This window comes from Rhinopithecus bieti, unplaced genomic scaffold, assembly GCF_001698545.2.
Source record: "Rhinopithecus bieti isolate Rb0 unplaced genomic scaffold, ASM169854v2 scaffold_44774, whole genome shotgun sequence".
NCBI classification, from domain to species: domain Eukaryota; kingdom Metazoa; phylum Chordata; class Mammalia; order Primates; family Cercopithecidae; genus Rhinopithecus; species Rhinopithecus bieti.
Window position 1 is genome coordinate 689,023 of NW_016819032.1, and position 16,265 is coordinate 705,287.

Genomic DNA, 16,265 nt, shown 5'->3' on the forward strand with positions numbered 1-16,265 from the left:
TTCCTTCCTTCCTTCCTTCCTTCCTTCCTTCCTTCTTTCCCTCCCTCGCTCCCCTTCCCTTCCTCCCTTTTCTCTCTCTCTCTCTCTCTCTCTTTCTCTCTTTCTCTCTCTCTCTCTCTCTCTCCCTCTCTCTCTCTTTCTTTCTTCTTTCTTTCTTTGGTCGTCTTTATTTTCTTCTGATGGAGTCTAGCTCTGTTGCCCAGGCTGGAATGCAATGGCACCACCTCGGCTCACTGCAACCTCCGCCTCCCGGGTTCAAGTGATTCTCCTGCCTCAGCATCCTGAGTAGCTGGGATTACAGGCACGCGCCACCACGCACGACTAATTTTTGTATTTTTAGTAGAGACGGGGTTTAGCCATGTTGGCCAGGATGGGCTCTAACTCCCGACCTCAGGCGATCCACCCACCTCCGCCTCCCAAAGTTCTGGGATTACAGGCGTGAGCCACCGCACCCAACCAATCACAGAGTATTTTAAGCAGAAAGGATTGTATAGTCTAGGAGTTAGAAAAAATATCTCGTGAGCAAAATTTTGTTTTTGTTACTTTTTAAATTGTGGTAAAATATACATAACATAAAATCTATCATTTAAACTATTTTTAAGTATACAAGTCAGTGGTATTAAATACATTCACATTGTTGTGCATCCACGACCATTACCACCCTTCATTTCCAGAAAAGTCTTGTTTTTGAAATAAAGACTTTGTAAATAAAGTTTTATTGGAACACAGCCATGCCCATTTGTTCATGCATTGTGAATGGCTGCTTTTGTGTTGTAACAACAGAGTTGATATGGACAGAGACTGTATGGCCACAAAGTCAAAAATATTTTCTTGTTCTTTACAGAAAAAAAGAAAAATTGCTCATCCCTGAGTGATACCATATATCTTAAATGGTATTTGTGACAAATCTGATGAGTGTTGATGCTAATAGAGAAATAATTAGGGAACCCTTAAAATCTGCTTCCACTAGGAAGGAAAATTTCAAAAGACCAGATTTGGTGTTCTTTGTAGAGCTCCCGCTAAATTCTATATATCATATTTTATGCACTTTTTGACTAAAATCAAAAAGTGAACTACTACTGAATCCTTTCCAACATGAGAAAACTGAGACACAGGACAAGGTCTTTTCTGAGTTAGGAGGCGATTTCTCTGTGACTAGACTAGTTAACAAATAAATGTGATAAAATCTGAGCTGAGTACTATTGAATTTGTCAGTAATTTATATAATGCGGAATTCAGTGACCAAAATGTTGGTTACTTTTCTGAATTTAGTGTTTGAATTTGTTTAACAGTGGTGAGAGTTTGGGTTCATGTGGATGTATATGGGTGCTTTTTTCTTATAATAAAATGTGAGGACATATATAAGCATGGACAAACCCCATAATATACTAGAACTTATTTTTTGAATGAGGGGATTGTAGATGTATTTTTATTTTTCTTCATTGCATCTTTATATATTATATTTTCTGATTTTGTTTTTTTAATGAGAATACATTTTTTAATAATTAAAAAAGAAAGTTATTTGAAAATAATGTGAACAAAGCTGGCCTTTATGAATAATAGCATTCTAAACTTCGAGGCAGGGAAGAAGAGACAAACAATACGCTTTTAGATTTTTTTCTTCCCCATCATTTAATATATTGCAACTCTTCAGAGTGTTATTGTGATGAAGGCAAAGGAGATTTTTAAAAATGATAGCCAGTGAATTATATTTGTAAGCATACCTATTAAGTTGCATTGTGGACTAAATTCTAGATATGATTCACTTTGTTATGATTTGCATTTTCTAAAACTCCAGTTTGTTAACAATTTTAATTAATTAGTGCTTAAAAATGGTAATGATCATTCCACCGTTAGCTTACCTGAACACAGGTTAAGGATTTCACTGGTAATTCACTTTTGTATTTTGAAATGCCATCTAAGGATTTTTGGTCAGGTAGTATATTAAGAGCAAATGCAGCCTTGATAGGAGCGTCATATGGCACATTGGTCTGATGCAGGCTGGTTCCATTTCTTGTCCCTGTAGAGGAGGACTGTAGAACGCAATGACAAATCTCATCGTGCTGTCCACAGGCATTTGGGGATCTCTCATCTTTCCAAGTGCCCTTGACAGCACTGCATTAAGCCAACACTTCCTTTCCTTTGGAAGATTGGGGACCTCCGTATGGTAATAAAGCACCCTTGTACTGGGGCCACGTTTACGTGGTGTTAAGACGGTAATCTGCAGGTTAGTCCTGCCAGGACGTGCATTTGGGTAGAGCCTCTGGACTTAGCAGTTCTTTCTCTTTTCTTCTCATTTATGTTTGGAAAAGGGAAGAAGAAAAAATTTTCCCGTGTTTTCTGGTGAGTGGTTATGTTATTACTCTCTGGATAATGTCTTTGGAAACCTAAGCCCAACCTGAAACTGAATCTTACTCAAGAGGTTGAAATAAAGATAAGAATTATAACACTATCATAATCACTAAAAGGGATCTTCATTTTGTGTGTAGATTGTGCTTCAATTAATCTGCCTTGTTGAAAATATATGAGTTGAAAAGTGGGTACAACACATCACAGGTTGAAAAAGCTAAAGAAACCATTCCTCTCTTTGGCGGAAATTGTACCATGTCATATTGTCACATAAGGAGTGAAGCAATAAGAATGAATATTTATTCCAATGAGCAGTGTCTTCAGAGGTTTCTATAATGTTTCTAGAGCTCATTATCTACAGAACTTTTATTGTCTATTAAGTAGAGAATGTTAAGTAACTTTGCTTTCACTGGCAAGGCTTCACTGGCTTTAGTTTGTTTTGATGGGAAACGTGTAATGTATCTTATATCTCAGACATTACTACTTTTTGGTATTTAATTATTCTTGAATATCCAGAAATTCATGAATTGAGATCATAGTTTCACAAATCATGCACTAACAAAATTATATATACATCTTGGGCCGGGCATGGTGGTTCATGCCTATAATCCCAGCACTTTGGGAGTCTGAGGCGGGTGGATTGCCTGAGGTCAGGAGTTTGAGACCAGCCTGGCCAACATGGTGAAACCCCGTCTCTACTAAAAATACAAAAAATTAGCTGGGCGTGGTGGTTCGAGCCTGTAATCCCAGGAGGGTAATCTTGGGAGGCTGAGGCAGGAGAATCTCTTGAACCCTGGAGGTGGAGGTTGCAGTGAACCGAGAATGCGCCACTGCACTCCAGCCTAGGTGACAGAGTGAGACTCTGTTTCAAAAAACAAAACAAAAAAACCCAAAGTTACACATACATCTTGAAATGGCTTGCAAAAATAATGATCTATCATCACTTTTTGTTATTCAAAGTAATCGAAATCATACAACTCTTCCATTTAGGATCATCATATGAAAATATCTGGCCGGGCACGGTGGCTCAAGCCTGTAATCCCAGCACTTTGGGAGGCCGAGATGGGCGGATCACGAGGTCAGGAGATTGAGACCATCCTGGCTAACACTGTGAAACCCCGTCTCTACTAAAAATACAAAAAACTAGCCGGGCGAGGTGGTGGGCGCCTGTAGTCCCAGCTACTCGGGAGGCTGAGGCAGGAGAATGGTGTAAACCCAGGAGGTGGAGCTTGCAGTGAGCTGAGATCTGGCCACGGCACTCCAGCCTGGGCGACAGAGCGAGACTCCGTCTCAAAAAAAAAAAAAAAAAAAAAAAAAAAAATACAAAAAAATAAAAAAAAAAGAAAATATCCAGAAATGTAACAAAATGCAATAATTGTGCATCTGTAGAGAACAGTCTGTACTTGAGTAATTAGTAAAAGGAGCTGTTGACCCAATTTCCTTTTAGATGGTGTGTAACATGGTTCACCATGCTTCTCTGATCCCTGGAATTACTTCTGTAAAAGATTTGCAAAATTTTATCATATGCTGATTTAAACCCAGACTTCAGAAGGGTAAATGTAGATGAACATAACTTTCTAAACGTTTTACTTATGCTGTGGACCAGAGTCAACCTCTTTTTACTCTGACTTGGTCTGGTCAGGTAATTGCTTATTTGTGTGAGTATATTTGTAAGGTTATAAAAAGTATGACAAGGAGTTTTCCAAATTAACCTAATGCTCACTTTAAGAAAATGTTTCTTTTAGGAAAATCTCTTCCTCAGTTCTTATTTGTCAGAGGTACAACTGATAAGATTTGATTTACTTGAAAATGTATTTTGAATCCACTTTAGTTCTCTTCTCTGAGCTTCATCATTAGCTAAATTTTTAACATCTCTCATGTAGCCTGGGCAGTGGGCTTTTAACTGAACTTTTGCTTTTTTCTCATCTCTTGTCCAGTTTGTCCCTCACTTAGCACACTGAGTGCTATTTCTAAAAAGATCACGGCTTCCAGTGTGCTTGGAACAGAATAGAAACTGCTTGTCATGTCGTATAAGGAACTGCCTGACCCATTCCCCATTATCCTCTCCAGGTACATCGCCCACTCCCTTTCTCTCATAGGCACACGTTTAATTCTTCCAAAGCCCTAAGCTCTTTCTGCCTCAAGTCTTCACGCAGAACCTCCCCATCATTTAGTGGTAGCTAATGAGACCTTCTCAGAGATGTCTTTATTCCCAACACTTGAGCACCCTTATCCCTATTTTAAAAAATCATTTATCCCAGTCTGTTTCCTGTATAGTGCTTAGTATACACGGCAGAATTTATTTCTTAGTTGGGTTGCTTGTATTGCCCTTCTCCACCACTCAACCGTGAGCTTGACTGGGGAAGAATCACGTCTATTCCTTTGATTAGAATATTCTCAACAGTTTGCAGAGTGAATAAATGAAATTACTTTTTAAAAATCTGTGCAAATATATCTGTTGGATCAAAAGGCACATATAGGCCAATTTTTTCATAGATTGTCATCCATAAGACTATACCAATTTATGTTCCCACCGATAATGTAAGAGAATGCCTGTCCCTCCTCCTTGTCTGTCTCCCTCCCATAAAGTTTGTTATTGGTAAATCTTTTCTGCTTCTTTTATGAGAAAGATAGCACTCATGAAAAAACATATTTTAGCTCTATTTAGAAATTTAAATGTTATTTAAATATTCTAATAATTTATTACAACATAAGAAATTAAAATAAGGTAAAGTATATCAATAGTATATCAACCTAAGACACCAGATTGAGAACTTAGAAAGTTCTGGATCCTGGTTAGACCCAGGGGACCTGGCATCCCTCCTGAACCTAACATTGTCCTAACTCTTCCATCATGTCAGGTGATAGGATGATATGATATGAAAAGATGAGAACCAACTATGCAAAGTCAAATATTAATTTACTACACTCTTTGGTTCTGCTATGTCCCCTTCAGTTGTATATTTTACATCTTCCTTTTGATGATAAAGAGCACAATTCTCAGAAGTCTTCAAGTATTTTTAAGTAACATGGGAGAGTTGGCTTCTGTTTTTCTAGTAATCAAATTGTATCTGTCTTATTGTTGGTAATTTCTGAGGAGGGAGATTTTCTTTTTTATGAGTGTTTTAATTTAGATCTCCACCCATGGGAAGGAATAACATGTAGACAGCTCCGCCAGCTTCTGAAACCACAGCCTGGAGTCCTGCCTGCTAATGGAAATGTATGAAGCAGCATCTGTGTTTCTTGCCATGCCGCAGACGCCTATCTGTAGAAGAATGGAGTCTGAAAACAGCGTGGAGCATTAAGGAGAAATGACCTCCAAGGATTTCAGGAATGACTGCAGTTGACAACCACTAGCTCTACCATGAGGAGGAAGGGAAATGCTTCTAAAAGAGGAGCCTGTCATTCTTTATTCTTCAGAGTCAGCGCATTTTTCTACCAAAGACTCATGTATTACCAGCTTTTTACCTAGTGGGGCATCACAGACTGATACTTTTATGATTAGTAAGTTCCAGGTTCGTTTGTCAAACCTGTAAAACTTGCACAACTTATTGTACTCTGTGTTTTAGTGTTGGTGTTTTAAGAAGGAACTACAAAACCTCCTGAAAAGATTAATTTCAGAGAGAACAGCCATTTCAAGTGTCTTATTTATTTATTTTTTGGCTGCATTTTTCGGGTGACAGAATAACGCTTTCATCTCAAGTGGATCTGTAGTGCTTAGGAAAGCACCAAACTTTTAGTTTACACGCACGACTGTTTTCTCTGCAGTTTTGGACATGTTTAACTGACCTTCCTTTGAATAAACACAATATTCTATTCACTGACGTTAAGAAGATGATTAGAATCTATTACTTACCTGAATTGTTAATAAATCTGTCTTATACATTAAAATGAGACTGCAGTCACGCCCTACTCTCCCCTTTGAGCTATGTATTCATCTCCTGAAACTCCTTGCTATTGCCACAGGCAGCTGTAAATTAACTTAATAATGCCGCACTGGACACCATAACCTGTAACCTACAGGAGGGGTGTCTAATCTTTTGGCTTTTCTGGGTCACATTGGAAGAAGTATTGTCTTGGGCTACATGTAAAATACACTAATACTAATGATAGCTGATGAGCCAAAAAAAAATCTCATGATGTTTTAAGAAAATTTACAAATTTGTGTTGGGCCGCATTCAGAGCTGTCTTGGGCCACATGTGGCCCATGGGCCGCAAGTTGGACAAGCTTATCCTATAGCTTAACAATGTATAGCCAATCATGAATCAGTATTGTTTCTTTAAACCAGTGAGAATTTCTGACAAACAACTTTGTATCAGCCTATTCCTGGTCCCCATTTTTTGCCTTTACAAATCCACTTGTTGCTAACTGGAGTATATACTGAGGGCAACTTGAATTTCTATCTATGCTCCTGGGTTGCAATCCTCTAGCTTAACTCAAATAAACTATCTACTTAAATTAAAAAAAATCTGTCTTACAGAAAAATGCGTTATTAGCCTATAGTTTTTTCTTTATTGTTTCATATTAACATTTAACAACATTTCAATTTCTTTATTGAAACTTCTTAAGATTCCCATGGATTCATTCAGTCTGAATTCTAGGTGTGCTTCTCAAAGCACAATTTTTGCAGCATAAATTGATGTTTTTGATCTGAGACTGGCACAGCTGCAACATATCTGGCCTTTCTTCTGCAAGGTACGCCTAAAAGAGATTAAAGGTAGAGAAAACTCCACCTCTGCTCTTCTTCATTAGCACAGCATGTCCATGAGTCAGTTTAGGCTTCCTTTTTGATGCATTAGACACCAGGCTAATTTTATGGATGTTTGTTGCTCAACTTGTGCAACATGGTGGCTTAATGTCAGTCTTCAGTGTGAAGTCAGGATGGACAGATTCTCAGAACACCTCTTTATGTCTTTAGACTCTGAAGTGATGCAATTTCTGCTAAATTGGGTTGGTCTGCTTTCATTTAAGGGAAGTGCTTTGAGCTTATGAAATTTTATCTCCAGTTACTAAGTGTTGCTATACTGAAGCTCCTCAATATTCTTTATTTATTATTGTTTTTTGAGACAGGGTCTCACTCCTGTTGCCCAGGCTGGAGTGCAGTGGCATGATCATGGCTCACTGCAGCCTAGACTTTCTGGGCTCAGGTGATCCACCCACCTTAGCCTCCCAAGTAGCTGAAAGTACAGGTGCACGCCACCACACCTGGCTAATTTTTTGTATTTTTATTTTTTTTGTGTATATATATATATATATGATTATATATTATAGATATTTTATAACAGATGGCTATTTTGGCATGTTGCCCAGGCTGGCCTTGAACTCCCGGGCTCAGGCTATCCACCTATCTTGACCTCACAAAGTGCTGGGATTACAGGTATGAGCTGCTGCGCTAGGCTGCTCCTCAATATTCAATTGATCTATTAAGGTTTTCCTTTTTGGGGGCTACATTTTGATAATTTACATTTTGTAGGAAATTATATCTCCCAATGTTTTCAAATTTATTATTACACATGTGCACTTAGTACTTTTCTTAGAAATTTTAAAGTAAATTTTTATAGAATAAATATATAAATGAATAACTTTTCTTTATCCTAGTAATAAGGATCTAGAGAGTGAATCGAAAAAAAGAATCTATTCACAATCTCAGTTAAAAATTGTAAAATTATTTCAAGTTACTTTCCTAAGAATCCACAGAAGAATATTAATAAAGGACATAAAATAGGATCAAAGAAAATAAAAAGACATTATTAGATTTCTGGATGAAAATAATTACTATTATAAAATACCAATTTCTAAAAAAATGCTTAATGCAATTCTCAGACTTGACCCATAGTATAAATGGGGAATAGAGGTGGGAGAGAATGAAAAAAATCTGAAAGTCTATGTGAAAGAAAATATGTACCTAAAAGCTAATAAAAGAATAATTATGAAGAATATTGAAGGGTTTTGTCTTACCAGATATCAAAATTTACTATAAGGATACTGTTATTCAAAAAGCAACTGTTAGACATAATTATTGCTTCTGAACGCACATTTCTATGTGGGAGGCTTCAGCTACAGGAAAGCTGACCTTGCTCCCCATCTCTCCTTCGCGCCTGTTTTTGGATGTAGGAAGAAATCATCTGATTGATGAGGTTGGGAGAAGAAACTAAACTTGCTTGGTTCAGCCCATTGTCCTTGCCCCCATGAATCCTCATCTAGAGTTTTCTCTCTTTTGAAGCCAGTCTGTTGACAAGACGCATCTTGTCCTTATGCTAGCTGTAAGCTCACAGAGACACCCTCCGTCTTTCTGCCATGGTTATGGGGGTTGTCTGTGACTGCGTGAGAAAATTCAATTCTGAGATGAGTATTAGGATGCTCACTGTGACTGCCCATCTCAACCATATCACCCACATCTATTATGTTACAAATTATAAAGCTTATGTATATACATTTTATCTCTTTTCTATACCTTATTTCTCATTTGCATCTAATATGTTGGTTCCCTAACATTTAACAGATATGTCATTATTCTAGGAATAGATACATAGAATACATAAAGTATAATATTTGGCAGGTAATAAAAATAATTAATTAGAGATATACCAGGTGACTTAGAGGTATATGTACTGGGTGTTGTTGAGTGAGAAGAGCAAGATATAGAATAGTGAATGTAGTATTGTGTGTGTGTGTGTGTGTGTGTATTATATATGACTGTAAATGATTATTTGAACATAGAAAAAACTGTGAAGGATCAAGACAGGCTATTAGAGTGGGTTTTTTATGCAAGAAAACACTACTATGATGTGTTTAACTGAGGAGAGAGGTAGCTAAGCTATAAAGGAAATGGAAAAAGATTTCACTGAGAACTCTGGAATACGTATCCTAACACCACATTTATTCATCTATGTCAAATTAAATACGTATTTGAAACATTAAAATTACAAAAAGTCATTGATATGTTTAATATATTTCCTTTCAAAGTAGTGACTATTAAGATAAAAGAAAGTTTAGTATTTGATGTTTAAAACAATCTCAAAAAAGACGAACTTTACTGTTTGATGTTTAAAACTATTTAGGAAAAGTTTTATATATATACATGTGTAATTGTTATTTTAGAGCTTTGTCTAGTAACAAAATAGCATAAAATACTCTGCTGTTGGATTTCTCTGAGTTAAGTGTTTTGCGCTAAATAAGAACAATGTGGTCTGAAAACACATGCGTCAGTTCTGCTCGTGCTGCTGAAGGTATTGACAGAGTGATCAACTGTGTTCATTTATTTTTCACATGACTGATAGAGATGTGCACTTGAATTAAAAGAGACAGGGGAAAAAATAGGGAAGAACCTTATTTTTACTAGCAGTTTGAAATGAAATCCCCAAAGAGCATCGTTCACTACTTTGGAAATAACATTCTTATTGCTGAAGATAGAGGGAGAGAATTGCTGTCCTGGCAATGGGTGTCAATAAAAAAGTGACATTACTAGGGGCACTGTGATTCACTAGCAATTTCTAGGAGCACAAAAAGTCTTAAAAAGTGATCCCAGCTGTACCATTGGAAACTCTGGCCCATAGCAGGTGGGTAGTTCCCAGCAGGTGAGCATAGAGGCTAGTTATCCTCATCATCAAGCCCAAGGCAATGATCTGGGAGAGTCTTGTCAGCTGTGAGCCAGCATCTCTGTCCAATGGGTCTAATTCAAGAGGCTAACCACGACAGGAAGTGGGGTCTCTAGACAGTGGCTTCAGATGTGTGGCTGGATCATAAATCAAAGCAATCCTGAATTCATGCAAGCAATTCAGGAAAAAGCATGTAGCCCAAAAGAGTAGGTCTCCTTTGGAGGAACTAGACTGTAAGCTCTCAGAGGGCAGGGGTCAGGTCTCTCATTTGCTACTTCTCACCTGGTCCACTACTTGGCTCTCAACAGCTACTTGTTGAGTAAATAAGTGGAAGGATGAATCATTGGATGTGGGAGTAGATAAGAAGGGAATTGAATTGTGATCCTTAGCTGTGCTCCAGATACAGCTAGTCAAATAAAAGCCAGAAGCCAGGGGTCCCCATAATCCCCTTGAGGCTATAGTCTAAAGATCATTGAACACCCAAATGCACTTTTATTTCAAGTGAGCAAGGGAGATGATGTTTACTGAATACCCTTTATATACTTAATTGTGGTGCTATTTTTAAAAATATTATGTATTTAATTATTTAATTTCCCAAATACCCTGTAAGGAATAGATTATTAACTCTTTTTATAGACAAGGCAACAAACACTCAGAAATGGTGAACCCAGTAATTTATTCAAAATCATCATACTGGTAAGTGGTGTAGCTGAATATTTGAACCAGATTTGTCTGACTTCAAATTTCATGCTTTTCCCACAGCGCCAATGACTCTGAAAGGAAAGGCATAACTACATAAGAGAACAGCTCATAATTTGGTAGAGAGTGCATTTTTAGTCTTCATGTCCCCTTATTTGCAGACTGAAAACAAAGCAGTCTTATCTGCTATGACTTTGGTTTTTAAAAATCATGGTATTTATTAGAATTTCAGATAACTACAGATTTGTATGTTTATCAAAAGGGGATGTGGGTTTATAAAAGTTGAAAAATACTGTACTTGTGTATTTTGTGTTCATTCTCTTCTTAAACTGTTTTAATCTTTATCTTTGAAGTTATATTTAAAAAATCAAGGAATTACAATATCTTAATATTTAGTCATGAGTTACTTGTTTTTTCTTTCAAAAAAATTTAAAGACAAATTTTTAAGAGAAGTATTTAGATTCACAGTGAAAATGAGAGGAAGGCACAGAAGATTTCCCCTATACTCCCTACCCCCCATAGCCTCCCTGATGGTCAACATCCCCCACCAGAATGGCATATTTGTTAACAGTAATGAATCTACACAGACACATCACAATCACCATAGTCCATTGCTTCCATTAGGGAACACTTGGTATTATACATTTGGTGGATTTGGACAAATGTGTAATGACACGTATGCACCATTATAGTATCATACAGAGTATTTTCACTGCCCTAAAAATGCTCTGTGCTCTGCCAATTTATTCGTCTCCCTCCCCAACCCCTAGCAGTCACTGATCTTTACTGTCTCCGGAGTTTTGTGTTTTCTATAATGTCACATAGTTAGAATCATACAGAATGTAGCCTTTTCAGATTGGGCTTCTTTCACTGAGCAATATATGTTTATAGTGCTTAGATGTCTTTTTATGGCTTGATAGTGCACTTCTTTTTAGTGATAAATAATATTCCATTGTCTGTCTGTACCAGTTAATTTATCATTCACCTACTGAAGAATATTTTGGTTGCTTCTCAGTTGTTTTGGCAATTATGAAATAAACTGCCATAAACATCTATATGCTGGTTTTCATGTGGACATAAATTTTCAACTTCTTTGACTAGACACTAAGGAGTGTGACTGTTGGATCATATGGTAAGAGTGAGTATGTTTAGTTTTTTAAGAAACTGCCAATTGTCTTCCAAAGAAGTTGTACCATTTTACATTCGCATCAGAAATGAATGAGAGTTTCTGTTGTTCCACATCTTTGACAGCACTTAGTGTTGTCAGCATTTTGACTATTTTAATTGATATGTAGTATTATCTCATTGTTGTTTTAATTTGCATTTCCCTGATGATATATCATATGAAGCATATCTATTTGCTATTTATGTATCTTCTTTGGTGAGCTGTCTATTAAGATCTTTGGCTGATTTTTAAATCAAGTTGTTTGTTTTCTTATTGCTAAATTTTAAGAGTTATTTCTATATTTTAGATAACGGTCTTCTATCAAGATTTGTCTTTTACAAATATTTTCTTCCAGTGTGTGGTTTGTCTTCTCATTCTCTTGACATTGTCTTCGCGGAGCAGACATTTTTAATTTTAATGAAATCTAGCTTACCAATTATTTCCTTTATGGATCATGTCTTTTGTGAACTAAAACGTCATTGCCATATTCAAGGTCATCTAGGTTTTCTCCTATGTTATCTTCTAGAAGTTTCATAGTTTTGCATTTTACATTTTAGCTCTATGATCCATTTTAGTTAGTTTTGTGAAAGGTACAAGATTTGTGTCTAGATTCACCTGTCTGCATGTTGATGTCCAGTTCCAGCACTAGTTGATGAAAGACTATCATTTCTCCATTGCATTGTTTTTGCTCTTTTGTCAAAGATCAGCTGACTATATTTGTGTAGGTCTATTTCTGGGCTCTCTATTCTGTTGCACTGATTTAATTGGCTAGTCTTTAGCCAATATCACACTGTCTTGATTACTCAAGGTTCATAGCAAGTCCTGAAGTCACTTAGTGCCAGTCCTCCAACTTTTTGCTTCTCTAAAATTGTTCTGGCTATTCTGAATCTTTTGCCTTTCTGCATAAACTTTATTTTGTTTGTTTGTATTTTTTTTTTTTTTGGAGATGTAGTCTCACTCTGTTGCCCAGGCTGGAGTGCAATGGCACAATCTCAGCTCACTGTAACCTCTGCCTCCTGGATTCTAGCGATTCTCCTGCCTTAGCCTCCCAAGTAGTTGGAATTACAGGCATGCACCACCACACCCAGTTAATTTTTTTTTTTTTTGAGTAGAGATGGAGTTTTGCCATGTTGGCCAGGCTGGTCCTGAACTCCTGGCCTCAAGTGATCTGCCCACCTCAGCCTCCCAAAATGCTGGGATTACATGTGTGTGTGAGTCACTGTGCCTGGGCCTTTCTACTTAAACTTTCGAATCAGCTTGTTGGTATCAACAAAATAATTTTCTGGGATTTTGATTTGGATATAATTAAGTCTATAGGACATGTTGGGAAGAACTCACCTCTTAACAATATTAAGGCTTCTGATCCATGGACCTGAAATATCTTTCCATTTTATTTAGTTCTTATTCGATTTCTTTCAAAAGCTTTGTAGTATTCCTCATATATATCTTAAACATATTTTGTTAAATTTATATCTAAGTTCTGAATTTTGGGGGATGGTAATATAAATGACATTGTATTTTAAATCCCAAATTTTACTTGTTCATTGTTGGTATACGGGAAAGCAATTGATTTTTTTATTTTAAGTTGTATCCTGCAATCTTCCTGTAATTGCTTATTTCAGAAATTTTTTGGCTGATTCCTTCAGATGCTTTACATAGACAGAACAGTTTTATTTTTTTTCTTCTCAATCTATATTCCTTTTATGTCATTGTCTTGTCTTACTGCATTAACTAGTGCAATATGACATTAAAAAGGAGTGGTGAGAGGAAACATTCTTGCCTTTTTTCTGATCTTACTGAGAAAATCTTAGAGTTTCTTATCATTAAGTATGATGTTAGCTCTAGGTTTTTTGTAAATATTCTTTATCAAGTTGAGACAGTTTCCCTCTATTTTTAGTTTACTGAGATTTTTTTTTTTAATCATGAATGAGGGGTGGATTCTTTTTTTTAGCTTGTTGGTGTGATGAATTACATTAATTGACTTCGAAAAGTTGAACCAGTTTTGCATACTGGGATAAATCCCATGTGGTTGTGGTGTATATTTTAAAAAATATGTTGATGGATTTTATTTGCTACTTTTTTTTGAGGATTTTTGTATCTATGTTCATGAGAGATACTGGTCTGCAGTTTTCTTTTTTTTTGGTAATATTTTTGTCCAGTTTTGGTATAGAAGAATGCTGGCCTCATAGATTGAGTTAGGAAGTATTCCCTCAGCTTCTATCTTCTGATAGAGACTTTAGAGAATTGGTATAATTTATTCTTTAAATATCTGATAGAATTCACCAGTGAACCCATCTGGGCCTGTTGCTTTGTGTTTGGAAAGGTTATCATTTATTTATTAAATTTCTTTAACAGATAGAGGCCTATTCAGACAGTGTATTTCTTTTTGTGTCAGTTTTGGCAGATCGTGCCTTTCAAAGAATACGTTTGTTTCATCTAGACTCTCTAATTTGTGGGCATAGAGTCATTCATATTATTCCTTGACTATGCATTTAATGTCCATGGGATCTGTAGTGATGTCCCTTTTTCATTTCTGATATTAGTAATTTGTGTCATCTCTCTTTTTTTCTTACTCAGCCTAGCTAGAATTTTATTGATTTTTTTATCTTTTCAAAGAAGCACCTTTTGATTTCACTGATTTTTCTCTATTGTTTTCCTTGGTTTCAGTTTCATTGATTTCTGCTCTAAGTTTTATTATTTCTTTCCTTCTGCTTATTTTGAACTTAATCTGATTTTTTTTTTTGTAGTTTCCAAAGGTGGAAACTCAAATGATTGATTTTAGATATTTCTTTTTTTTAGTGTATACATTTAATGCTATAAATTTTCCTCTAACCACTGCTTTCTCTGCGTTCCACAAATATCATAAGTTTAGTTTGAAACATTTTAAAATTATCTTGAGATTTCTTCTTTGACCATTGTATTATTTAGAAGTGTCTTCATAATTAAAAAAAACCCTTTTAGTATTACAAAATAGTAAATATGCATTGCAGAAAGTTAGAACACCCAGTCCAAAAAGAAATTAAAGTCACCAAATTCTGACCACCAGAGAGTATTTTTATTAAAACCTTAAAGTACATGTCTTATTTGTAAAATGGGATAAATTGCATCTTCTTTGCAAGAAGTGTTTGGGAGAATTAAATAATTAAACAAATGATGTTAAAAAAATACTTAGCATAACATTTAAGTACATAGAGGGTAGTTAATAAATATTAGTTCCCTTTCCTGATTGAAATTCTTCCAGTTACTTTTCTATTCACATTTACTTGTCTTTTTGTACCAAGGTAAGATTCTACTGTAAGTGCTGTTTTGTTACTTGCTTTTTGCGTGAATGAGCTCTACCTTTTAGAGCTCATTAAATATTCATCTTCTTAATGTCAGTAAATACTTATCTTCTCTAATACTCAGTCCATATTCAAATTTCCTCAAATAAACAAAACATGATTTTATAGTTCATTTGTCCAAATCAGGATCTGATTCAGAAACACAATTTTTTCCTCAAATTTCTTTAACTTTAGCAGTGTCCTTTTATTTAATTATTCTTTTTAATATCAACTTGAAAAAAACCGAAGCAGTTATCCCACAAAATGTTCCACTTTTGTATTGGTCTTGAGATGTTGTTTAACTTGTTCCTCTATCCTTGGATTTCTAATCTCTTGTGTTTTACTCCTATATTTAAAGGTTTGTCAAATTCTAATTAAATATTTTTATCCAGAATGCATCCTAAATACTTCATATTGCATCTTATGAGAAGACACCATAACATATGATTGACCCACTTGCTTCTTTTTTTTTTTTGAAATAAGGTTGGATGGGGTCTTGCTATGTTGCCCAGGGTAATCTCAAACCCCTTGGCTCAAGCTTTCCTCCTGCCTTGGCCTCTTAAAGTGCTGGGATTTCAGACATGAGCTACTATACTTGGCTTTTTTTTTTTTTTTTTTTTTTTTTTTGTCTGAATGCTGCTAATTGATTCAGGTTAAATAGGAATGAAGACCCCAAGGAAGATTCTAGTGATCTGAAGTGATGGTCTATTTAACCTGTGAAATAAGTTCCAAAATATTTCAACAGTTGCAAAAATACACCAAATATTAAAGATATTAAACTAGCTCATGGTAATATGCTTCAAGGTCTAAAGACAAAGCGGCTTATCTGTGCAGCTGACTTCAGTGGTGCCCAATAGGTCCAGACTGTTACAGGTCTAGATGGGCTGAGAAATAAAGAACTGAAAGCTGGACCAGCCCAATTTCCTGCTTTCATCTAAACTTACTCTCCATAAATAATAAGAGTAAGTTTAAGTAAAGGAAATTTAAGTAAGGGAAACATATGTTCAGGTTTGCATTTCAGATGTGTCTTTTCGGTGCCAGCACCAAAGAGGCACTAAAAATACACATCTGAAATGCAAACCTGAACATGTGTTTCCCTTACCTAAGTGTTTTCAGTGTCTTCCCAAATACTG